We start from the raw sequence: 27,598 nt of genomic DNA on the forward strand, positions 1-27,598 counted from the left end.
AGTGTTTCCAGCCAGCTTCTTTAATCATATTTCAAACTTGTATTTCCCTCCCTCTACCCAGTAAGATGAACTGAAACAAAATGAAGACATTTTGTAATCTTTACCTTCATTTTAAACAATAGATCAGTTCAATTTAAATCGCTCATCTAAAAATAACTATTTACGTTTTCAGAGCCAGAGACCATATTAATAATAGTGCTCATAATAATATAATAAAGTCTAGACAAAAATAATAAAAATACAGATTACATGAATATTTTAGGGATAAAAGTCTTATTTTTTTCAAATGTTTTAGTAGTTTCTGTTAAAATAATACATGATTGTATAATGTAGAAAGCAGAAGGAAAAAAACAACAAAACCAAGGAAATATGAAGAAGCTCTTACTTTAAGAGATGCAGTGTTGGTCATTATTGTACATAATTGTATTTCTTTAACATTTCAAATAGTCCATAGAAGTCTATTTTTGTTGTTGTTGTTCACTTCTTTGTTTCCATCCAAGAATCCAAGCCACAACTTCATATTTAAACATTCTTCCAGCTGAGCTAACATTGGAGTGAAATTAATATACAGTATTTGTTGTGCCAGTACTTTCTCAATCCAACCATGAAATCACAGAGGCCTGTGCTCTCACCCCAGAAGCTACATTTGTGAGTGAAGAGTTCCTCAGTAGCTTGGAGCCAAAGGACACAGAGTTTGGAGTTCCAAAAACAGAGAAAAGGGAAGGTGTACAGCTACTGGGCACATAGCTGGGGGGGTTCCCCGATCTAAGAGGGTCACTGTCAATTAGGAATGGATGAATACCACATCACTTCAGGGGAAAGTCAATAACAGGAACGACGGACTGTCCTCCCGTATTTTGCTATATCACACGTGCTTCCAAAGTGCCACTAATGCCAGCCAGAGGAGATACAGCCACACTGAAATATTAAGAAAATGTATCTTACTAACTACTAACAGTATTTCACTGGGTTGGCAAAGTAGACCTATCTAGCAGACCGAACTAGTCCTTTTTCTTGAGATGCACAACATTTTCCTTTTTTTTGGAGAACTGCTTGTTTTTCTTGAGATCCAAATTACTTGAGGACCTCTTAAGGGGATAACCCTAACTTCCACTTCCAATAGTCTTCCACATCTATACATACCGAAGGGAACATTTTACTAAGTTAAAGTTAGGATTCACCCCTGGGTGATTAAAGAATCACTTCAGAATGTCATTATAGGCATGATGGTGGGCTAACTTAACGTACTATTATGTTTTGAAGTTTAGTAGAAACCGCCGATTAAAATCTCAATGACCATTCTCTGAACTTAATGTTTTGTTCTGGCGGAATTTGATCGATCTTCTGCACACTTCTCACTTTGGTGTGTCTTTGCTATGGTCCATGATCCTCTAGGCCGAAAGCATTAGCCACCACACGGGGATGCTTTAAGTTGGACTATAGCATCACGTACAGTGTGTTTCTGGACCCTGCTGGATAAATTGAAAGTGATGAGTTGCCTAATGCATGCGAGCAAAGATGATGATGGGAAGATGACACTCTTATCCACAGGAGGAAAAAGATCTGGTGGTTGAGGGGGTTATAGTCCAATGGTCCTTGTGAGAAGGCTGTGGAGAGTTGTGGCGTTCTTCCCTGATTTCCGTGTGTGCCTGCGGGGTGTCTCAGTCTCCACGTTGGGTCAAAGCAGCATTGGAGGGGTGAGGGGGTGATGTGGGGGCATCAAGAGGACAGGGAGAGGGGACCAGGTGTCCCCCTTCCTGTCAATGTCACTATTTTGTTCTCTTGTGGTGGAGGATTAGGGGCTCTGTCACCACTAACTCTCATCTGAAGAGAGACAGAAAACAAAGAGAGAAATAGTGAAAACATATTTCCATTTTGCTTTCCTCATCTTGTTTTGCTCTTTGATGTCTGACCACAAAACGCATTGAAGTGATAATGCCCGAGAAGCCGGTGTTTGGGAGGATATATTGGCACGGGTGTTGTTAGGCCCGAGTCGAGGGCCGCCAAACCGTGCCAATATATCCTCCAAACACCGGCTTCGAGGGCATTATCACTTTCATACAAGGGGTTACCAACATATTCAAATAATTATTAACATTATTTTGATGAATTTATTTCATCCTTCCACAACACAAATCTAGAGTTGCTTGAGACGCGACTGAGTTGTTCAGTCTTTTTGTTCTGTATCTATGGACGCAACCCAGTCATTTGTTCTAAATGTTCCATTGCCATACTGGCTGGCAACATTCTTATCCTTTGCTTGCTAGCTAGCCAACTATTGCTAACTTACAGACACACCAAACAGTGCAGAAAGAATAACAACAGTAGCTGCATTAGTTTAAGCTGTTTTCAAGTGACATTTATTTGGATACATCCATAACAATGAGCTAATGAGGAACAATTTTGCCTGGGATAGAAAATGTGCTCTCTCATTAGGACACTGTTGTTCAGAGGAGCTAGCCAACAAGACAGCTAACACTAACTTCAAACTGAGGCTGGAAAGACTGGAAACTAGCTGCACTTCATTTTGTTTGACCTAGTTTAACTGACATTTCTTTGTATATATCCATAAAAATGATGCCAGCTGATTCCTGATTTCTAGTGGCTGAGAAACGCTGCCTGCCTCTCCCTCTCATCCCGACTCCTACACGTTCATTACTATGGGACAGTTGGAGATCAAATTTGAATATTGAAACAATGTTGCAAATGATAGAGAGACAAGACCGCAAGGTTTATACAAATCTCTGCTGTTGAAAACTAAATGTTAGTCGAAAAGTCATGTGAGATAATGTCTAGATGCTTTTTATAGTGGAGATCAAGTTTATAACTTCCCTGTCTGGGCTGATGAGATAGTGGATTGCGCAGTCAGATGGAACAGAGTAAATAAGCATTTTAACACCATAGATTTATCTGGTGGTAACTTGTGGAATAGACATCGGCTATGATGTTCTTTTAACAAAAATTAGCATTCAGGATTAGACCCACCCATTGTATACATTTAGGCCCACCCGTTTTGTTAGACCCACCCATTGTATTAGACCCACCCGTTGTATACATTTAGGCCCACCCGTTTTGTTAGACCCACCCATTGTATTAGACCCACCCGTTGTATACATTTAGGCCCACCCATTTTGTTAGACCCACCCATTGTATACATTTAGACCCACCCATTATTGTATACATTTAGGCCCACCCATTGTATTAGACCCACCCATTGTATTAGACCCACCCATTGTATACATTTAGGCCCACCCATTGTATTAGACCCACCCATTGTGTTAGACCCACCCGTTGTATACATTTAGGCCCACCCATTGTATTAGACCCACCCGTTGTATACATTTAGGCCCACCCATTGTGTTAGACCCACCCGTTGTATACATTTAGGCCCACCCATTGTATTAGACCCACCTGTTGTATACATTTAGGCCCACCCATTGTATTAGGCCCACCCATTGTATACATTTAGGCCCACCCACCCACTTGTATACATTTAGGCCCACCCGTTGTATTAGACCCACCCGTTGTATACATTTAGGCCCACCCATTTAGTTGTATTAGACCCACCCGTTGTATACATTTAGGCCCACCCGTTGTATTAGACCCACCCGTTGTATACATTTAGGCCCACCCATTGTATTAGACCCACCCGTTGTATACATTTAGGCCCACCCGTTGTGTTAGACCCACCCGTTGTATACATTTAGGCCCACCCGTTGTATTAGACCCACTCGTTGTATACATTTAGGCCCACCCATTGTATTAGACCCACCCATTGTATACATTTAGGCCCACCCGTTGTATACATTTAGGCCCACCCGTTGTATACATTTAGACCCACCCGTTGTATTAGACCCACCCGTTGTATACATTTAGGCCCACCCGTTGTATTAGACCCACCCGTTGTATACATTTAGGCCCACCCGTTGTATTAGACCCACCCGTTGTATACATTTAGGCCCACCCGTTGTATTAGACCCACCCGTTGTATACATTTAGGCCCACCCGTTGTATTAGACCCACCCGTTGTATACATTTAGGCCCACCCGTTGTATTAGACCCACCCGTTGTATACATTTAGGCCCACCCGTTGTATTAGACCCACCCACCCGTTGTATACATTTAGGCCCACCCGTTGTATTAGACCCACCCGTTGTATACATTTAGGCCCACCCGTTGTATTAGACCCACTCATTGTATACATTTAGGGTATCCAACAACAAATCTAGTTACAAGTTGTGATACGTATTCTGTTTGTTGTCCCGTGTGTATGGTTTACTCAAACTTCAATGCTTGCAGAAAACGCATTCGTGGAGCACCAGATATCTATGCTGATGTATACAACAGGTGGGTCTAATACAATGGGTGGGCCTAAATGTATACATCAGCATAGATAAGCATCTTGTGCATGCAACATCAGCATAGATAAGCATCTTGTGCATGCAACATCAGCATAGATAAGCATCTTGTGCATGCAAACTACTTTGTAACTGTTCATGATCAGTAAAGTATCAGTGTGTGTCCCCAATGGCACCCTATTCCCTATAAAGCCTTATGGGAGCTGGTCAAAAATAGTGCACTGTTAAAGGCTATATGGGACACAATATCAATAATTCACGGTACCTTTGTTCTCCTCTGTGTCAGTAGCGGTTTCACTCAGCCTTTGGCGCAGTTCATTATACTTGGTTTCCACTTCCTGAAAATAAATAGTTGACAAACTTATCTCTGGTAGAACAGAAGCGATGGATAAAATGAGTGTGTGGATGGATGGGTGAATGGATGAATAGAAACATTTGATAGTATGTGCAAAAGCATGAGGGACTGAAATTATAGAATTTGAATGACTTTACTTAAAGCGCTTCTCATACATTTCTGGTACCATGAAGTTCTGGAATGTATAGTAGATGCTTTACGGGCTCCTGTTTGTTTTTGTTTTTTGCTATGATAAAATTTTAAAATGTATTTGTTTTACATAATGTTTCTGCCATTGTTTCCTATGACCGAAAATAACTTCTGGACATCAGAAGGACTAACCTCGACTGTGTGATCACACTCTCCGTAGCCGATGTGAGTAAGACCTTCAAACAGGTTAACATTCACAAGGCCGGAGGGCCAGACAGATTACCAGGGTGGCCAGTGTCTTCACTGACATTTTCAACTTCTCCCTAACCCAGCCTGTAATACCTACATGATTCAAGCAGACCACCACAGTTCCTGTGCCCAAGAATGCCGAGTTAACCTGCCTATCGCCCCGTAGCACTCAGAGGCTACACAATTGTAGCCATGAAATGCGAACACCCATGTGAGAATGCTGTTCATTGACTCATTGCTAAGCTAAGGATCCTGGGGCTGAACACCTCCCTCTGCAACTGGATCCAGGACTTCTTGATGGGACTCCCCCAGGTGGTGAGGGTAGGTAACAAATCCACCACACTGACCCCTCAACACAGTGGCCCCTCAGGGGGCGTGCTTAGTCCCCTCCTGTATTCTTTGTTTTCCTATGAATGAGTGGCCGTGCACGACTCCAACACCATCATTAAGTTTGCAGATGACACGACGTGGTAGGCCTGATCACTGACGACGTTAAGGCTGCCTATAGGGAGCATGTCAGAGACCTGGCAGTGTGGTGCCAGGCCAAAAACCTCTCCCTCAATATCAGCAATACAAAGAAGCTGATTGTGGACTAAAGGAAACAGAGGGCCGAGCGCACCCCCATTCACATCAACGGGGCTGAAGTGGAGCTGGTCGAGAGCTTCAAGTTCCTCTGCGTCCACATCAAAGGATCTATCATGGTCCAAACACACCAACAGAGTCAAAAAGAGGGCACGACAAACCCTCTTTCCCCTCAGGAGGCTGAAAAGATTGGGCATGGGCCCTTGGATCCTGAAAAAGTTTCTACAGTTGCACCGTTGAGAGAATCTTGACTGGCTGCATTACCACTTGACATCCGACCGCAAGAGGGTAGTGCATGGGGCCAAGCTCCCTGCCATCCAGGACTTCTATACCAGGCGGTGTCAGAGGGTAGTGCATAGGACCCAGTACAGCACTGGGGCCAAGCTCCCTGCCATCCAGGACTTCTATACCAGGCGGTGTCAGAGGGTAGTGCATAGGACCCAGTACAGCACTGGGGCCAAGCTCCCTGCCATCCAGGACTTCTATACCAGGCGGTGTCAGAGGGTAGTGCATAGGACCCAGTACAGCACTGGGGCCAAGCTCCCTGCCATCCAGGACTTCTATACCAGGCGGTGTCAGAGGGTAGTGCATAGGACCCAGTACAGCACTGGGGCCAAGCTCCCTGCCATCCAGGACTTCTATACCAGGCGGTGTCAGAGGGTAGTGCATAGGGCCCAGTACAGCACTGGGGCCAAGCTCCCTGCCATCCAGGACTTCTATACCAGGCGGTGTCAGAGGGTAGTGCATAGGGCCCAGTACAGCACTGGGGCCAAGCTCCCTGCCATCCAGGACTTCTATACCAGGCGGTGTCAGAGGGTAGTGCATAGGGCCCAGTACAGCACTGGGGCCAAGCTCCCTGCCATCCAGGACTTCTATACCAGGCGGTGTCAGAGGGTAGTGCATAGGGCCCAGTACAGCACTGGGGCCAAGCTCCCTGCCATCCAGGACTTCTATACCAGGCGGTGTCAGAGGCCCTAGAAATGGTCAAAGACTCCAACCACTCAACCACTCCCAAGCTAGTGGTAGTGATGTACCAAGTCTGGAACCAACAGGACCCTGAACAGCTTCTACCACGAAGCCATAAGACTGCTAAATAGTTTACCAAATAGCTACCCGACCCTTTTTGCACCAACTTTTTAGACTCATCACATACGCTGCTGCTACTGTTTTTTTTTATCTCACTTTATTTCTAGTTATATGTACATATCTACCTCAATTACCTTGTACCCCTGCACATCAACTCGGTACTGGTACCCCTTGTATATAGCGAAGTTATAGTTATTCATTGCATCTATTATTATTTTTATTACATTTTTTAAAACTTTTCTATAATTTCTCTATTTTCTTTCTCTCTGCATTGTTGGGAAGGGCCTGCACATAAGTAAGCATTTCACTCTTAGTCCACACCTGTTGTTTACAAAGCATGTGACAAATACAATATGATTTGATTTTGTGCCGAAGCTGCCCTGAGTCATCCATCAAAGAGCCGTTAAAACTGACCTTAGTATTTGAAGCCAGGTCTGATCTATTTGAAATCTGTCAAATACTTTAAGTGCCTGCCTGAAGTGCGAACACAATCAAGCACAGAAAGTATTTGAAATTAATTCAAATAGTATTTGAACCCAGGTCTGATCTAGTGGGGCAACTTCTTCATGGTACTCAAAGAGGGGTTGATGGTGTACCTTCAAGTGCTGCAGGTTGGCCTGCAGCAGGCGGATGTGGGTCATGACCTGACGGCTGAGGTTGGGGCCAGCATCCCCTGTCTGCGAGGATGAGGAGAGCAGCTTCTTCAGGTCGATGTCCGAGTCCCACTGGGCCCTGCCTCCACCCTTGCCACTTGCCTGACCGTCGTCGTCTGTGCTGCTGTCCCCCAGGACAATGTAACTGCCTGAAAAGGGAGAGAGAATCTGATTTATTGCCGGGTCTTGTCCACTCTGCTCTAACGAGTAATGCATGGCTTGTGGTCATTGTAGAGGGAAACAGAGGACACATACATTTTCCTTAGAGCCTTATCCTTCAATGGCGGGGTCATAATATTTAGTTGTTTAAACAGTTCAAAAGATAGTCACATTTTTGAATGTGACACATTTCTCTGAAAAGTGTAAATTATGCCCACCTGAGAACTTTTAACGTTCACAATTAAAAAGGAAGAACCTTACACATGCATAATGATATCATAAAACAGCTTGCTATAAAATCAATAAAACGGCTATAAACACAACTTGTTCAGCTATGAGGATATTTGAACAATACACATTACAGGGTGAATCCTAACCTCCGCTTAAGTCAAATTCAAACTTGTTCTCCTATTGACATCAAAACATGACTAAGTGAAAATTTGACTTAAGCAGAAGGGGATTGGCCACTAAGTTTTCTGCCCTCCCATGACTTGTCCAGCTCCCTGAATGTCCCAGTTGGCTCACCATAGTCCTCAGATGTCTCGAAGAAGCCGGTGTCCCCAGACGGGAGTTCTGAGGATTCTGGGGCACCCTCCTCCCTCCCTGCCTTGCCGTTCTCCGAGGAGCCAGGAGAGGGTGCTGCTGCGCTCCTAGGGCCCGATGTACTGCTGTTGCTGTCCTCTGGGCCCCTCAGTGACGTCGTCCTCAGCAGGCGGGCGCCATGGGCCAAGCCCTTTCTCTGTTCCTTCTCCTTCCTATTCTCATTGTTCTTGTCGCTGCCCTCCTCTCTGCTTGTCATGTGGTTGAGAAGGACCTGCCTCAGGGCTGCCACTAGGAGAAGGAGAGACAGAGGGCAGTTAATAAAAATAAAAAAACATTTATTCAGGGGAACCCAATTGAGGCCAGTCTCTCATTTACAATGATGCCCTGAGGACAAAAAAAGTCATCAAAACAACAAAAATATATAAAACTACAAAACAGCTCCAGTATAAATATATTACCTCATATTACCTTATTACAACAATCAATTGAAACAATTGCACACTTCACTGAGTTTTAAACTGCGGTCCAAATCTGGGTTTAAGGTTTTTTTTCTCTTTTCCAAGCTTAAAAGGATAAACCTTCACATGCAACACCATGGATGAGAAAAGGCTGAATACATTGGCCATGCTGTCATTCCAGCATGACTTCCGCCTGCGTTCAAAACAACTGGAAACTTGGAACTGGGAAATTTCGACTTCAGTGAGTTCAAGACAACTGGGAACTCGGAAAACAATTAGCTCCGACTGGGAAAATATGTTCTGAACGGTCATCCAACTCTGAATTCCAAGCCGGGAACTCAGGCCTCTTTGTACAGCTGTGAACTTAAAAATAACTGATGTCATGATTTGACCTTGTTTCCCCCCCCAGAGTTCCCTCCCACCCTTGATGACAAATGTTGCCCACAAGAACAACCGCCATGCCACCTTCCTGTTCAAGTGAGCACAGCACAACAATATTGAGTCCAAAAATGTCTTGTATGCTTCTGCATAAATTAGCTCATGTGCTTTTCTTCACGAGGAGGAGATATGTTGTTGGGTCTGTAACCATGTTTGCCAATGACAGTCTCTTCCCATTCAAATATTTGTTTTCAACAAAAAGTTCAGTAATAGACCCATGTAATTCCAGTTGATATTGCGAGGGTTGTTTTGTTTGCGCAATGCGCTGTCTATGCGTCTGGATCCTTGTGATTGCATTTTCCTTCAAATAGTAAGCGCACCGCACATCCATCCATCCATCTCTCTCTCGAAGAGTCAAGGCCTCAACATCTTGCTGAATTTATCTGAACTAACATTGAATCTGTCGGTGTCCATTTTGAAAGTGCTGAACAAATAGGCCTACCTCGTTGCAGCTCGTTTGTTTGCACTTGCTTATACTTAGAGCTAAGTGTTAATTATATAAGAACAAACATGAATTTACTGAACATAAATGTAATACTGTTTGAATGGTTCAAAAGTCAACTCATGTTGGCGTTCAGTATTATTAAGGACAATGAGGTTCTTATCGACTTACACAAATCCACAGGGAGTCAGTAGAAACCACATTTGTTTAAGCAAGTCTTGAGTTTGCCCCACCAAGATTTACATGCTAAAATCGCCACTGGCGATGTAGTAGGGAGTTGTAATTTTCAACAGGCCAATATTATACAAAGTGGTAATTAACTCCAATGACCATAATCCATTGGGCATCTACTTGCACGGTCCGTAAGGGGATATAGAGCACAGCTGTTGCTTCGTGAGGTATCTCTACCTGAAAATACATGATCTAAGTGATTGATAGTTGGTATTCAAGTAGTCATAAAAGTATGCCTTATTTACTTTGAAGAACTACTAAAATAGTGTTTTTGTCAAACAGCATATGCAGCAGCTCTATGATGGTTAATAAGCAGTCACTACAATCATGTGACTTTTATTAATTGTTTTATTCTGTGTTGTTACAGCATTCAGTCCAAAGTAATTGAAACTGAAATTGAAAACGGATAATTTTTTCATAATCGAACCAATAAGAAACAGATTTTTAGTTTCCGTAGCAAAACATTATGATAGTGTCATTCAATCACTATGTGTCATATGGGTTTAACTAAGGCCAAGGTAGTAAACTCACAGGTTCTTAGGGCCTCCTCGGCTCTGGAGAGGGGCATGACGGAGGCATCATGGGGCTCCTGGTCATCGATGGCAATGCCTTGGCATGACCTCTCCTGGAGTAAGGGCAGTCTGTCTGCCAGCTCTCCAACCAGAAACGCTTCAACTTCCTCCTCGTCTACCTCCTCCACTTCCTCCTCCTCCTCCTCTTCTCTTCTGTCTAGCAGTAGCGGTGACTCTTCTTCCTTGTCGTCTGATTTGATGCTGTCGAATGGGTTGATCGATGTGGGCGTGGGTTGCAGACCAGGCGAGGAAGTGACATATTTTTCTGGGGGACACAGAAACATGGGTAATGAAGTTGTTTTAAAGCTGCAAGAAGCATAGTCAAACTCACATAACTTTTCATGGGGTCGAAAAACTAGATTAAATGTTTTGTAATTGATACCTGCGAACTGGATACTTCCCGTGGAAAGGCGGTCTGGGTCTTTGCTCAGTTTTGGTATCCCTGTGCTCATCACCTCCACTGCGTCTCGCTCAGCACTGCAACACACATGAAAAATGCAAATTATAAACTAAAGCAATGTGAAACAGGTGCCTTTTTTCATTTGACAGCAGAATATATAAGTTAAATTTAAAAAATATTATATATATATATATAAATAGCCAAAAAAGGCCAGTTAACTTACTCGGTCTGAGGTAAAGGTATGATGTTGTGCGGTTTCGTCTTCATGGCGTCTGCCCTCTGCGTTATCAGACACTGCCACCTAGTGGATGGGAGGAGCTAATGAGAAACATAGCAACCAGAGAGATAGAAAGAGAGCCCATCCCGTCTTTCTGGCAAGTGCCATCTATCTCTATGAGAGCAACTTAGCCTGGAGGGACTCGACTTAAAATTAAACCAAGAAAATGCTGCTTTTTCAGAAATATTAGTTGGAGGACCCTTATTTCCCCCTAGAATCCTTCAACTGGAATTTCTGGAAAACCTGGGAACTTTGATAAAGTGTCCAGAATGTTTCAATCCTAGTTCCAGCCAGGTGACAACTGAATGGGAAGCTTGAATTAAGTGACTTTGGGATGAACAAACAAACAGACTTACGTTCTTTGCTCGGACACGGTCTGGGCCATTAGCTCGTAGATCTGGGCTCCGTTGTCGGACATAGACAGCACGAAGAAGGACTTGTTGTCTGTCAGGGGAAGAGACAGCATATCATCAGAACATATATTATAACAGTCTGCTATGTTGTCTTTCCTCTCCAAAGCCTGCCAGATATAGCCTGGTGCCAGATCTGTTTGTGCTGTATAGCCAACTCCAATGTAGCCTGGTCACTTCAGTAAAACAGAATGTGAGCTACTGCAAGATCAAACAGGTTCCAACCAAACTTAGTCTAATGTCATTCTCATTCCAAACATGATGGTTGGCAAGACTGCACAAACACATCTGGGACCAGGCTACCACAGATATGATGCTTGAAGCAATTTTATTGGACATTGATTCCAAGAGACTTTTCAGTGGGACCCAACATTAAGAATGTGACAGATAGAAATAGAGCATATAAAGCTGACACAAATTTCCATTCGGCATTAACAGAAAATGACATCTGTTCTACACAAACTATTTCAGAATTTGTTGAAACATTACACACTCCTGAACAACCCTCTTAATTAAAGTAAGAGGACGTGGCTTGTTAGTGCATCCTTGTGTATCTTCATGTATCGTGTCTTATGTACTCCTGCAGAATGGATTTCCCTGTGGGGACAATCAACTGAATTCAATGGACTTACCGGTGGCCACCGAGCGTACCAGCACGGTGTTGAGCTTGATGATGGGGCTGAAGATGTGCTTGGTGTCGGCGGTGCCCGCCAGGTTCTTGCTGTGGTACTTGAGGACCAACCGCTCGTCCTGCTTCTGCAGCAGCACCAGGATGTCCTCCAGGAGCAGCGTGTACAGCTCTGAGGGCACAGGAGGAAGTTCAATAGTTAAAGGTCCAACGAAGCCATTTTTCTCTCAATATCAAATAATTTATGGGTAACAATGTAAGTACCTTACTGTAATTGTTTTGCAATTAAATTGGTAAATTGGTTTTGCTAGGACTGTCTGAGAATGGTCTGAGTGGGAAACTGGAAATGAGCTGTTATTGGCAGTGAGGCTTGGACCTCTTTGTTATTGGTCTCTTTACTAATTTACGGCCTGGTGATGTCAGAAGCGTACTCATGCTACTTTTGGTTGATTAATTGGTAGTAATGTATGGGAACATTTGTATCGATCAAATTGATTTATAAAGCCCTTATACATCAGCCGATGTCCCAAAGTGCTGTTCAGAAACCCAGCCTAAAACCCCAAACAGCAAGCAATGCAGATGAAGAAGCACGGTGGCTAGGAAAAACGCCTATAAAGAAATCTAGAGAGGAATCAGGCTCTGACGGGTGGCCAGTCCTCTTGGCTGTGCCGGGTTGAGATTATAACAGCCATGATGTTCAAACGTTCATAGATGACCAGCAGGGTCAAATAATATTAAATCACAGTAGTTGTCGAGGGTGCAGAAGGTCAGCACCTCAGGAGTAAATGTCAGTTGGCTTTTCATAGCCGAGCATTCAGAGTTAGACAGCAGGTGCGGTAGAGAGTATCTCTCAGTTCTGGCGTTTGATACAGAGAGCAGATGGTTTACAACACACAGAAAATCACTTACACTAGAGAGGACAAGCTAGTGCTTATGTAGGCTAAAACTAGCATGTGTACCCTTTTGTTTTCTACTGTATGTTGTAGCCTTCTTAGTTTTTCTGCATTACATGATGACAACTCAAGTGTACCAAAGGGCTAAGCTGAAAATGATATTAGACATTGTCCTAAAGGTAAAAATATATATAAATATACACTCTACATTATCAACATTTCTACACCGCTAAAACACATTATGTTAAATTGTGGGCACCTACCGATTGTCTTGTCTTTGTTGACCTTCCAGGATAGAGGTCCCTCATGCACCATCTTCCTCTTGGTCAGGTCCAGGCTCTACAGACACACAGACACACACACTTAATTTTATTTAACCCTTATTTTAACAGGTAAGTTGACTGAGAACACATTCTCATTTACAGCAACGACCTGGGGAATGGTGGCCATGATGGTATGATGGCCAGATTGGGAATTTAGCCAGGACACCAAGGTTAACACTCCTACTCTTACTATAAGTGCCATGCAATCTTTAGTGGCCACAGAAAGTCAGGACACCAGTTCAACATGCCTACGGAAAGACTGCACCTGACACAGGGCAATGTCCCCAATCACTGCCTTGGGGCATAGAGTGCCACATTATGAGTGATAATAACCATAAAACCTAGTGGTCAAACAGGGAAATGGTTCCAATCGTTTTTCCACCATTCAATTTGAGATTTTTAGAAAGACTTAAAATAATCATCTTCCATGTAGGCGTGACGTTTTGATAACTGTGCAAATAGGGCTAGGTGACTGATGAATATTTTCGCCTGTATTTACCCCCCAAAAAATTAAATGCTAATTGGCTGCCAATGTGGCTATCATAAAGAACCACAAATTCCATGATCTGGATGAGACTGACACCGAGGCAAATGTAAGAATCTCTGGATTAACCATCTAATGTTAGCTAAATTTAGTAATGAATAAATTGACAATTCTGTGAACTATCTTGTGGAAGTTTTAAATTGGCACAATACCTGTTAGCAAAGGAGTCAACTAGAGATGATGTGCAGGAGCTTGCAGGGATTTGTAGTCTTGCATGATGTCTACTTTGATGCTAATTAGCATTTTCAAATCTGAGAGTAAATAGAGAGGAATATATTGATAAAAGTCAACTTGTCCGAGAAAGATTTACATGGTTATCAAAACGTCACGCCAGTGTGAGCCTACACGAAACACAGCCCTTATTTTAAGTGATTCTAATATCCCCTATGGGAAAAAAACTATTGGAACCATTTCCCTGTTTGAATGCTAGGTTTTATGGCCTCCACTATGGGCTCTATTTGGGATATTTTATTTTGACCAGAGGAAAGAGTGCCTCCTACTGGCCCTCCAACACCACTTTCAGCAACATCTGGTATCCCATCCAGGGACTGACCAGGACCAACCCTGCTTAGCTTCGGAAGCAAGCCAGCAGTGGGATGTAGGGTGGTATGCTGCTGACGACTCTGACACGCGTGTACACACAGAGACCACGCCAGCGCACACATTGAAAGCTGTATGCCAACTGGGGTTGTTGCCAATGAGCATATGTCATTAATCAACTTCCCTGGTCAAACAAAGGTACATGCATGTAAATAAATGGTGAGACAAGTGGAGGAATAGAGGAGTTGAGTCTCACCTTGAACTCTGAGATCATTGGGTTCTCACTCTGTTTGAGTGAGGACAGGTCCAGGCGTCTTTGGTAGTCCTCTAACCTCTGTAGGGAGAGGAGCACACAGACTCATCAGCACTAGCTAGACAGGACCTATTCAGTCCCTTCGCTGATATATTGTGGTAGAAAGGTGGCAGGCATAAGAGTTGCACTGTTTACTATATTTTACATGAATACTGTTTACACAGGAAACTCATGTATTTGTTTAAGCATTTACTATAAAATAGAAGAGAACCCATTTGGTGTTAAGCTGTGCTCCTTCAGGTGAGCTCACTGCCAGAGCAATACATCAATTATTAACGTTTGAATACAATTTGAGGCTGGGGTGGTGGTGGACTAGTAGGATACAGACAACGCATAGCAGGTGGCAGCAATAGTTACAGGAGCAGCAATATTAAGCAGAAAAGACAAACCAATCACATAGTTAGGATATGTGTGCACAACTGGTCAATTTAAATAGACTGCCATATTAAGGTAGGAAGTGTTCTTTAAACCCTTTATCAGTTTCCCATTAAGCTTCGCTTAATTTTGCGTGCAAGTGTCAAACAGTTTTCCACTGATTAATTTAATATCCAGCATCAACATGACAAGTGTTGGTGTAGCTCAGCTGTGGACATGTGTCTAGTCCCAGTGGTTCTCCTCTCCATAGTCAGTGACCTGTTTGTTCTCTGCCTCTTTCACTGTCTGGTTGACATAGTTGAGGATCTTCTTGCAGCACTCCCCGGCCCTCTTCACCTTGTCCCTCTCCGCTGCATCCTCTGTCAGAAAAACAACAACCCATAAACTGATGATATCAGTCTTATGGATCGGATGCCTGGTTTTGTACTTTGTCGGACCTGCCAGTAGTGCAGACCAGGACAGAGGCTATGCCCAGTGTGCGCTCATGACCTGAGAAAGGGGGAGGGAGTGGGGATGTAATATTTAGTCGTTTAAATCCAAAAATGCATTCTGATTGTCATAAGGTGGGGTCAAATTGACCGTTTTGTTTTGTCACCGAAAGGGATCAAATGTGTTTAACTTTTCCAGACAGCTACAGCTAATAATAAGCTAGCTAGTAGCGTTAAATTTTGGTAGCGGCAAGCTGAATAATTAAACCTGGCTCATCAGCATGGATATCCGAAAATGGCTGGGTACTGCCAAGAGCAAAAAAACGGAAGACCACCATGTCGAGTGCGATGCCAAGCTCACCGAGCAGCCTGCTGGGCCAACCACCGAGGTTGAGGGGCCTAGCAGAAAATGCAATACCACTCATCCCCACGCTGCCTGCTGACCAACAAGATTGAGAAGAGCCAGGGCCTAGCACCAGCAGGATGAGGGCGACAACACAACAAGCACCTGCACCTCCGTTACTCCAGCCACTAGCACATGACGACCTGTTGGATCGAACCAGAACTGAATTCCAGCCACTAGCACCTGACGACCTGTTGGATCGAACCAGAACTGAATTCCAGCCACTAGCACCTGACGACCTGTTGGATCGAACCAGAACTGAATTCCAGCCACTAGCACCTGACGACCTGTTGGATCGAACCAGAACTGAACCAGTGGAAGCAGTGTATTGATTCTTGCAAAGTGAAATCGTAACCACAGCCCCACTCAGTGCTCTTCAAAGTTACGGCGGGGTGGGCCTTTGTTACGGTGCGGGCCTTTGTTACGGTGCGGGCCTTTGTTACGGTGTGGGCCTTTGTTACGGTGCGGGCCTTTGTTACGGTGCGGGCCTTTGTTACGGTGCGGGCCTTTGTCAGCAATTCATTTGGGACATCTAGAGCAATGTGCGAAAATTCCTTCTCCGCTCTGAAGAACGTATTCAGTGAACACAGAATGTTACATCAACGAAAAGCCCAGCTTGTCTAGGGGGCCTGACAAGTACATTTCACCAGGAAGGAATGGAATCAGAAAGTTCATGAGATTAAACACAACATGGAGGAGGCTGCAACTTGTGTAAATGGTACAACCTTTATGGGCCTCCGTGCCAGAATTATGAATTAATTGATTTGTTAATTTACAGATAGCCAGGGGCACACTCCAACGCTCAGAGATAATTTGCAAACAAAGCATTTGGGTTTAGTGAGTCGGCCAGATCAGAGGCAGTAGGGATGACCAGGGATGTTCTCTTGATAAGTGTGTGAAATTTACCATTTTCCTGTATCCAGTTAAGTACTTTTGGGTGTCAGGAAAAATGTATGGAATAAAAAGTTTTCAAAAATCTTTAGGAATGTAGTGAAGTAAAAGTAAAACATTTTCAAAAATATAAATAGTAAAGTAGAGATACCCCAATAATCTACTTAAGTAGTACTTTCAAATATTTTAACTTAAGTACTTTACACCACTGCAATTTCTGCCATGTAGGACATTTCACATCAGCTATTACTATAGAATATGCACTTAGTTTGATTTAGTGTTCCTTACTGAAACTCTCCCACACAGAAAATATTGCGCTCCTGGAGAAGTGGCGGCTTGTTACGCTCATTGCGTCGTGTGTCAAAATCGACAGAAACGAAGCCTATAGTTCTAATTATTGAAGTTTAAGCGATGAAGCCTGTAAGAATATTTGACAAGCTAGTGGTGCTCACCCTTTCGAGTTGATCTGTGCGTGTTGGTCGGCGCAAATTATGTGTAGGCCTAATGCAGCTATGGTTGCATTTCGGGTGCACATGTCGTGGTGGGGTGCATACTGTATCTTTCTTATGTTATTATATAAAGCGACGATTGTTGATGTCAACGGCTACAGTTTAGATACATTTTGTATATTTGAACAGTAGAAGGACTAACCCACCTTGTGTTATTAAGGCACTAAAGCAATACTAGTAGTTGTGCCCTTTAAAATGCCTCCTCAGGCATGTCACCCTGGAGCTGGGCCTGCAAATAAGTGCAATACAGTCTTATGGAGTGGCCCAAATAAGTGCACTACAAGACCAAGAATGTGAAGGGATGGGATGATGATGCCGGCTTCATTTATAGCCTAATCTTCAGAATAATTTCTTCTTCAGATTTTACGATCTCTGGTTGTAAAAGTAGCTAAATCTGCAGTGCTGCCATTGAAAAAGGCCTTCAGTTCAGTAATGTTATTAAATATTAGAAGATCACAGGGCTTGGAAATAAACCCCTCTTCAATCAACCATAAAGAAATGCAATCCTTATCTTCCAACTCAGAAGAAGAGAGATACAACTTATTCCAAATTCTTTTCAGGCCCAGTCTCAATTTTTAATAGTTGTGTGGGCAGACATGGTGTTTTATAGTGGTGTCTGTCTACTGTACCTGTGTACTTGGCTATGCTCTCCAGCAGCAGTGGATACTTGGTCAGCCTCTGCATCTCCACTGGAATGATGTCCTTCAGCTGCAGTCTGGTGTTTTATAGTGGTGTCTGTCTACTGTACCTGTGTACTTGGCTATGCTCTCCAGCAGCAGTGGATACTTGGTCAGCCTCTGCATCTCCACTGGAATGATGTCCTTCAGCTGCAGTCTGGTGTTTTATAGTGGTGTCTGTCTACTGTACCTGTGTACTTGGCTATGCTCTCCAGCAGCAGTGGATACTTGGTCAGCCTCTGCATCTCCACTGGAATGATGTCCTTCAGCTGCAGTCTGGTGTTTTATAGTGGTGTCTGTCTACTGTACCTGTGTACTTGGCTATGCTCTCCAGCAGCAGTGGATACTTGGTCAGCCTCTGCATCTCCACTGGAATGATGTCCTTCAGCTGCAGTCTGGTGTTTTATAGTGGTGTCTGTCTACTGTACCTGTGTACTTGGCTATGCTCTCCAGCAGCAGTGGATACTTGGTCAGCCTCTGCATCTCCACTGGAATGATGTCCTTCAGCTGCAGTCTGGTGTTTTATAGTGGTGTCTGTCTACTGTACCTGTGTACTTGGCTATGCTCTCCAGCAGCAGTGGATACTTGGTCAGCCTCTGCATCTCCACTGGAATGATGTCCTTCAGCTGCAGTCTGGTGTTTTATAGTGGTGTCTGTCTACTGTACCTGTGTACTTGGCTATGCTCTCCAGCAGCAGTGGATACTTGGTCAGCCTCTGCATCTCCACTGGAATGATGTCCTTCAGCTGCAGTCTGGTGTTTTATAGTGGTGTCTGTCTACTGTACCTGTGTACTTGGCTATGCTCTCCAGCAGCAGTGGATACTTGGTCAGCCTCTGCATCTCCACTGGAATAATGTCCTTCAGCTGCAGTCTGGTGTTTTATAGTGGTGTCTGTCTACTGTACCTGTGTACTTGGCTATGCTCTCCAGCAGCAGTGGATACTTGGTCAGCCTCTGCATCTCCACTGGAATGATGTCCTTCAGCTGCAGTCTGGTGTTTTATAGTGGTGTCTGTCTACTGTACCTGTGTACTTGGCTATGCTCTCCAGCAGCAGTGGATACTTGGTCAGCCTCTGCATCTCCACTGGAATGATGTCCTTCAGCTGCAGTCTGGTGTTTTATAGTGGTGTCTGTCTACTGTACCTGTGTACTTGGCTATGCTCTCCAGCAGCAGTGGATACTTGGTCAGCCTCTGCATCTCCACTGGAATGATGTCCTTCAGCTGCAGTCTGGTGTTTTATAGTGGTGTCTGTCTACTGTACCTGTGTACTTGGCTATGCTCTCCAGCAGCAGTGGATACTTGGTCAGCCTCTGCATCTCCACTGGAATGATGTCCTTCAGCTGCAGTCTGGTGTTTTATAGTGGTGTCTGTCTACTGTACCTGTGTACTTGGCTATGCTCTCCAGCAGCAGTGGATACTTGGTCAGCCTCTGCATCTCCACTGGAATGATGTCCTTCAGCTGCAGTCTGGTGTTTTATAGTGGTGTCTGTCTACTGTACCTGTGTACTTGGCTACGCTCTCCAGCAGCAGTGGATACTTGGTCAGCCTCTGCATCTCCACTGGAATGATGTCCTTCAGCTGCAGTCTGGTGTTTTATAGTGGTGTCTGTCTACTGTACCTGTGTACTTGGCTATGCTCTCCAGCAGCAGTGGATACTTGGTCAGCCTCTGCATCTCCACTGGAATAATGTCCTTCAGCTGCAGTCTGGTGTTTTATAGTGGTGTCTGTCTACTGTACCTGTGTACTTGGCTATGCTCTCCAGCAGCAGTGGATACTTGGTCAGCCTCTGCATCTCCACTGGAATGATGTCCTTCAGCTGCAGTCTGGTGTTTTATAGTGGTGTCTGTCTACTGTACCTGTGTACTTGGCTATGCTCTCCAGCAGCAGTGGATACTTGGTCAGCCTCTGCATCTCCACTGGAATGATGTCCTTCAGCTGCAGTCTGGTGTTTTATAGTGGTGTCTGTCTACTGTACCTGTGTACTTGGCTATGCTCTCCAGCAGCAGTGGATACTTGGTCAGCCTCTGCATCTCCACTGGAATGATGTCCTTCAGCTGCAGTCTGGTGTTTTATAGTGGTGTCTGTCTACTGTACCTGTGTACCTGGCTATGCTCTCCAGCAGCAGTGGATACTTGGTCAGCCTCTGCATCTCCACTGGAATGATGTCCTTCAGCTGCAGTCTGGTGTTTTATAGTGGTGTCTGTCTACTGTACCTGTGTACTTGGCTATGCTCTCCAGCAGCAGTGGATACTTGGTCAGCCTCTGCATCTCCACTGGAATGATGTCCTTCAGCTGCAGTCTGGTGTTTTATAGTGGTGTCTGTCTACTGTACCTGTGTACTTGGCTATGCTCTCCAGCAGCAGTGGATACTTGGTCAGCCTCTGCATCTCCACTGGAATGATGTCCTTCAGCTGCAGTCTGGTGTTTTATAGTGGTGTCTGTCTACTGTACCTGTGTACTTGGCTATGCTCTCCAGCAGCAGTGGATACTTGGTCAGCCTCTGCATCTCCACTGGAATGATGTCCTTCAGCTGCAGTCTGGTGTTTTATAGTGGTGTCTGTCTACTGTACCTGTGTACCTGGCTATGCTCTCCAGCAGCAGTGGATACTTGGTCAGCCTCTGCATCTCCACTGGAATAATGTCCTTCAGCTGCAGTCTGGTGTTTTATAGTGGTGTCTGTCTACTGTACCTGTGTACTTGGCTATGCTCTCCAGCAGCAGTGGATACTTGGTCAGCCTCTGCATCTCCACTGGAATGATGTCCTTCAGCTGCAGTCTGGTGTTTTATAGTGGTGTCTGTCTACTGTACCTGTGTACTTGGCTATGCTCTCCAGCAGCAGTGGATACTTGGTCAGCCTCTGCATCTCCACTGGAATAATGTCCTTCAGCTGCAGTCTGGTGTTTTATAGTGGTGTCTGTCTACTGTACCTGTGTACTTGGCTATGCTCTCCAGCAGCAGTGGATACTTGGTCAGCCTCTGCATCTCCACTGGAATGATGTCCTTCAGCTGCAGTCTGGTGTTTTATAGTGGTGTCTGTCTACTGTACCTGTGTACTTGGCTATGCTCTCCAGCAGCAGTGGATACTTGGTCAGCCTCTGCATCTCCACTGGAATAATGTCCTTCAGCTGCAGTCTGGTGTTTTATAGTGGTGTCTGTCTACTGTACCTGTGTACTTGGCTATGCTCTCCAGCAGCAGTGGATACTTGGTCAGCCTCTGCATCTCCACTGGAATGATGTCCTTCAGCTGCAGTCTGGTGTTTTATAGTGGTGTCTGTCTACTGTACCTGTGTACTTGGCTATGCTCTCCAGCAGCAGTGGATACTTGGTCAGCCTCTGCATCTCCACTGGAATGATGTCCTTCAGCTGCAGTCTGGTGTTTTATAGTGGTGTCTGTCTACTGTACCTGTGTACCTGGCTATGCTCTCCAGCAGCAGTGGATACTTGGTCAGCCTCTGCATCTCCACTGGAATAATGTCCTTCAGCTGCAGTCTGGTGTTTTATAGTGGTGTCTGTCTACTGTACCTGTGTACTTGGCTATGCTCTCCAGCAGCAGTGGATACTTGGTCAGCCTCTGCATCTCCACTGGAATGATGTCCTTCAGCTGCAGTCTGGTGTTTTATAGTGGTGTCTGTCTACTGTACCTGTGTACTTGGCTATGCTCTCCAGCAGCAGTGGATACTTGGTCAGCCTCTGCATCTCCACTGGAATGATGTCCTTCAGCTGCAGTCTGGTGTTTTATAGTGGTGTCTGTCTACTGTACCTGTGTACTTGGCTATGCTCTCCAGCAGCAGTGGATACTTGGTCAGCCTCTGCATCTCCACTGGAATGATGTCCTTCAGCTGCAGTCTGGTGTTTTATAGTGGTGTCTGTCTACTGTACCTGTGTACCTGGCTATGCTCTCCAGCAGCAGTGGATACTTGGTCAGCCTCTGCATCTCCACTGGAATAATGTCCTTCAGCTGCAGTCTGGTGTTTTATAGTGGTGTCTGTCTACTGTACCTGTGTACTTGGCTATGCTCTCCAGCAGCAGTGGATACTTGGTCAGCCTCTGCATCTCCACTGGAATAATGTCCTTCAGCTGCAGTCTGGTGTTTTATAGTGGTGTCTGTCTACTGTACCTGTGTACTTGGCTATGCTCTCCAGCAGCAGTGGATACTTGGTCAGCCTCTGCATCTCCACTGGAATAATGTCCTTCAGCTGCAGTCTGGTGTTTTATAGTGGTGTCTGTCTACTGTACCTGTGTACTTGGCTATGCTCTCCAGCAGCAGTGGATACTTGGTCAGCCTCTGCATCTCCACTGGAATGATGTCCTTCAGCTGCAGTCTGGTGTTTTATAGTGGTGTCTGTCTACTGTACCTGTGTACTTGGCTATGCTCTCCAGCAGCAGTGGATACTTGGTCAGCCTCTGCATCTCCACTGGAATAATGTCCTTCAGCTGCAGTCTGGTGTTTTATAGTGGTGTCTGTCTACTGTACCTGTGTACTTGGCTATGCTCTCCAGCAGCAGTGGATACTTGGTCAGCCTCTGCATCTCCACTGGAATAATGTCCTTCAGCTGCAGTCTGGTGTTTTATAGTGGTGTCTGTCTACTGTACCTGTGTACTTGGCTATGCTCTCCAGCAGCAGTGGATACTTGGTCAGCCTCTGCATCTCCACTGGAATGATGTCCTTCAGCTGCAGTCTGGTGTTTTATAGTGGTGTCTGTCTACTGTACCTGTGTACTTGGCTATGCTCTCCAGCAGCAGTGGATACTTGGTCAGCCTCTGCATCTCCACTGGAATGATGTCCTTCAGCTGCAGTCTGGTGTTTTATAGTGGTGTCTGTCTACTGTACCTGTGTACTTGGCTATGCTCTCCAGCAGCAGTGGATACTTGGTCAGCCTCTGCATCTCCACTGGAATGATGTCCTTCAGCTGCAGTCTGGTGTTTTATAGTGGTGTCTGTCTACTGTACCTGTGTACTTGGCTATGCTCTCCAGCAGCAGTGGATACTTGGTCAGCCTCTGCATCTCCACTGGAATGATGTCCTTCAGCTGCAGTCTGGTGTTTTATAGTGGTGTCTGTCTACTGTACCTGTGTACTTGGCTATGCTCTCCAGCAGCAGTGGATACTTGGTCAGCCTCTGCATCTCCACTGGAATGATGTCCTTCAGCTGCAGTCTGGTGTTTTATAGTGGTGTCTGTCTACTGTACCTGTGTACTTGGCTATGCTCTCCAGCAGCAGTGGATACTTGGTCAGCCTCTGCATCTCCACTGGAATAATGTCCTTCAGCTGCAGTCTGGTGTTTTATAGTGGTGTCTGTCTACTGTACCTGTGTACTTGGCTATGCTCTCCAGCAGCAGTGGATACTTGGTCAGCCTCTGCATCTCCACTGGAATGATGTCCTTCAGCTGCAGTCTGGTGTTTTATAGTGGTGTCTGTCTACTGTACCTGTGTACTTGGCTATGCTCTCCAGCAGCAGTGGATACTTGGTCAGCCTCTGCATCTCCACTGGAATAATGTCCTTCAGCTGCAGTCTGGTGTTTTATAGTGGTGTCTGTCTACTGTACCTGTGTACTTGGCTATGCTCTCCAGCAGCAGTGGATACTTGGTCAGCCTCTGCATCTCCACTGGAATGATGTCCTTCAGCTGCAGTCTGGTGTTTTATAGTGGTGTCTGTCTACTGTACCTGTGTACTTGGCTATGCTCTCCAGCAGCAGTGGATACTTGGTCAGCCTCTGCATCTCCACTGGAATGATGTCCTTCAGCTGCAGTCTGGTGTTTTATAGTGGTGTCTGTCTACTGTACCTGTGTACTTGGCTATGCTCTCCAGCAGCAGTGGATACTTGGTCAGCCTCTGCATCTCCACTGGAATGATGTCCTTCAGCTGCAGTCTGGTGTTTTATAGTGGTGTCTGTCTACTGTACCTGTGTACTTGGCTATGCTCTCCAGCAGCAGTGGATACTTGGTCAGCCTCTGCATCTCCACTGGAATGATGTCCTTCAGCTGCAGTCTGGTGTTTTATAGTGGTGTCTGTCTACTGTACCTGTGTACTTGGCTATGCTCTCCAGCAGCAGTGGATACTTGGTCAGCCTCTGCATCTCCACTGGAATAATGTCCTTCAGCTGCAGTCTGGTGTTTTATAGTGGTGTCTGTCTACTGTACCTGTGTACTTGGCTATGCTCTCCAGCAGCAGTGGATACTGGTCAGCCTCTGCATCTCCACTGGAATGATGTCCTTCAGCTGCAGTCTGGTGTTTTATAGTGGTGTCTGTCTACTGTACCTGTGTACTTGGCTATGCTCTCCAGCAGCAGTGGATACTTGGTCAGCCTCTGCATCTCCACTGGAATGATGTCCTTCAGCTGCAGTCTGGTGTTTTATAGTGGTGTCTGTCTACTGTACCTGTGTACTTGGCTATGCTCTCCAGCAGCAGTGGATACTTGGTCAGCCTCTGCATCTCCACTGGAATGATGTCCTTCAGCTGCAGTCTGGTGTTTTATAGTGGTGTCTGTCTACTGTACCTGTGTACTTGGCTATGCTCTCCAGCAGCAGTGGATACTTGGTCAGCCTCTGCATCTCCACTGGAATGATGTCCTTCAGCTGCAGTCTGGTGTTTTATAGTGGTGTCTGTCTACTGTACCTGTGTACTTGGCTATGCTCTCCAGCAGCAGTGGATACTTGGTCAGCCTCTGCATCTCCACTGGAATGATGTCCTTCAGCTGCAGTCTGGTGTTTTATAGTGGTGTCTGTCTACTGTACCTGTGTACTTGGCTATGCTCTCCAGCAGCAGTGGATACTTGGTCAGCCTCTGCATCTCCACTGGAATGATGTCCTTCAGCTGCAGTCTGGTGTTTTATAGTGGTGTCTGTCTACTGTACCTGTGTACTTGGCTATGCTCTCCAGCAGCAGTGGATACTTGGTCAGCCTCTGCATCTCCACTGGAATGATGTCCTTCAGCTGCAGTCTGGTGTTTTATAGTGGTGTCTGTCTACTGTACCTGTGTACTTGGCTATGCTCTCCAGCAGCAGTGGATACTTGGTCAGCCTCTGCATCTCCACTGGAATAATGTCCTTCAGCTGCAGTCTGGTGTTTTATAGTGGTGTCTGTCTACTGTACCTGTGTACTTGGCTATGCTCTCCAGCAGCAGTGGATACTTGGTCAGCCTCTGCATCTCCACTGGAATGATGTCCTTCAGCTGCAGTCTGGTGTTTTATAGTGGTGTCTGTCTACTGTACCTGTGTACTTGGCTATGCTCTCCAGCAGCAGTGGATACTTGGTCAGCCTCTGCATCTCCACTGGAATGATGTCCTTCAGCTGCAGTCTGGTGTTTTATAGTGGTGTCTGTCTACTGTACCTGTGTACTTGGCTATGCTCTCCAGCAGCAGTGGATACTTGGTCAGCCTCTGCATCTCCACTGGAATGATGTCCTTCAGCTGCAGTCTGGTGTTTTATAGTGGTGTCTGTCTACTGTACCTGTGTACTTGGCTATGCTCTCCAGCAGCAGTGGATACTTGGTCAGCCTCTGCATCTCCACTGGAATGATGTCCTTCAGCTGCAGTCTGGTGTTTTATAGTGGTGTCTGTCTACTGTACCTGTGTACTTGGCTATGCTCTCCAGCAGCAGTGGATACTTGGTCAGCCTCTGCATCTCCACTGGAATGATGTCCTTCAGCTGCAGTCTGGTGTTTTATAGTGGTGTCTGTCTACTGTACCTGTGTACTTGGCTATGCTCTCCAGCAGCAGTGGATACTTGGTCAGCCTCTGCATCTCCACTGGAATGATGTCCTTCAGCTGCAGTCTGGTGTTTTATAGTGGTGTCTGTCTACTGTACCTGTGTACTTGGCTATGCTCTCCAGCAGCAGTGGATACTTGGTCAGCCTCTGCATCTCCACTGGAATGATGTCCTTCAGCTGCAGTCTGGTGTTTTATAGTGGTGTCTGTCTACTGTACCTGTGTACTTGGCTATGCTCTCCAGCAGCAGTGGATACTTGGTCAGCCTCTGCATCTCCACTGGAATGATGTCCTTCAGCTGCAGTCTGGTGTTTTATAGTGGTGTCTGTCTACTGTACCTGTGTACTTGGCTATGCTCTCCAGCAGCAGTGGATACTTGGTCAGCCTCTGCATCTCCACTGGAATGATGTCCTTCAGCTGCAGTCTGGTGTTTTATAGTGGTGTCTGTCTACTGTACCTGTGTACTTGGCTATGCTCTCCAGCAGCAGTGGATACTTGGTCAGCCTCTGCATCTCCACTGGAATGATGTCCTTCAGCTGCAGTCTGGTGTTTTATAGTGGTGTCTGTCTACTGTACCTGTGTACTTGGCTATGCTCTCCAGCAGCAGTGGATACTTGGTCAGCCTCTGCATCTCCACTGGAATGATGTCCTTCAGCTGCAGTCTGGTGTTTTATAGTGGTGTCTGTCTACTGTACCTGTGTACTTGGCTATGCTCTCCAGCAGCAGTGGATACTTGGTCAGCCTCTGCATCTCCACTGGAATGATGTCCTTCAGCTGCAGTCTGGTGTTTTATAGTGGTGTCTGTCTACTGTACCTGTGTACTTGGCTATGCTCTCCAGCAGCAGTGGATACTTGGTCAGCCTCTGCATCTCCACTGGAATGATGTCCTTCAGCTGCAGTCTGGTGTTTTATAGTGGTGTCTGTCTACTGTACCTGTGTACTTGGCTATGCTCTCCAGCAGCAGTGGATACTTGGTCAGCCTCTGCATCTCCACTGGAATGATGTCCTTCAGCTGCAGTCTGGTGTTTTATAGTGGTGTCTGTCTACTGTACCTGTGTACTTGGCTATGCTCTCCAGCAGCAGTGGATACTTGGTCAGCCTCTGCATCTCCACTGGAATGATGTCCTTCAGCTGCAGTCTGGTGTTTTATAGTGGTGTCTGTCTACTGTACCTGTGTACTTGGCTATGCTCTCCAGCAGCAGTGGATACTTGGTCAGCCTCTGCATCTCCACTGGAATAATGTCCTTCAGCTGCAGTCTGGTGTTTTATAGTGGTGTCTGTCTACTGTACCTGTGTACTTGGCTATGCTCTCCAGCAGCAGTGGATACTTGGTCAGCCTCTGCATCTCCACTGGAATAATGTCCTTCAGCTGCAGTCTGGTGTTTTATAGTGGTGTCTGTCTACTGTACCTGTGTACTTGGCTATGCTCTCCAGCAGCAGTGGATACTTGGTCAGCCTCTGCATCTCCACTGGAATGATGTCCTTCAGCTGCAGTCTGGTGTTTTATAGTGGTGTCTGTCTACTGTACCTGTGTACTTGGCTATGCTCTCCAGCAGCAGTGGATACTTGGTCAGCCTCTGCATCTCCACTGGAATGATGTCCTTCAGCTGCAGTCTGGTGTTTTATAGTGGTGTCTGTCTACTGTACCTGTGTACTTGGCTATGCTCTCCAGCAGCAGTGGATACTTGGTCAGCCTCTGCATCTCCACTGGAATGATGTCCTTCAGCTGCAGTCTGGTGTTTTATAGTGGTGTCTGTCTACTGTACCTGTGTACTTGGCTATGCTCTCCAGCAGCAGTGGATACTTGGTCAGCCTCTGCATCTCCACTGGAATGATGTCCTTCAGCTGCAGTCTGGTGTTTTATAGTGGTGTCTGTCTACTGTACCTGTGTACTTGGCTATGCTCTCCAGCAGCAGTGGATACTTGGTCAGCCTCTGCATCTCCACTGGAATGATGTCCTTCAGCTGCAGTCTGGTGTTTTATAGTGGTGTCTGTCTACTGTACCTGTGTACTTGGCTATGCTCTCC

The 27,598-nt window shown here is 45.6% G+C and overlaps 1 pseudogene; it reads right to left on the reverse strand.

Moving 5' to 3' along the window:
• The window catches only part of LOC135548874 (rho guanine nucleotide exchange factor 12-like), a 139,938-nt pseudogene continuing 112,340 nt past the window's right edge, over window positions 1-27,598 (reverse strand).

Source organism: Oncorhynchus masou, chromosome 11 (genome assembly GCF_036934945.1).
Source record: "Oncorhynchus masou masou isolate Uvic2021 chromosome 11, UVic_Omas_1.1, whole genome shotgun sequence".
NCBI classification, from domain to species: Eukaryota; Metazoa; Chordata; class Actinopteri; order Salmoniformes; family Salmonidae; genus Oncorhynchus; species Oncorhynchus masou.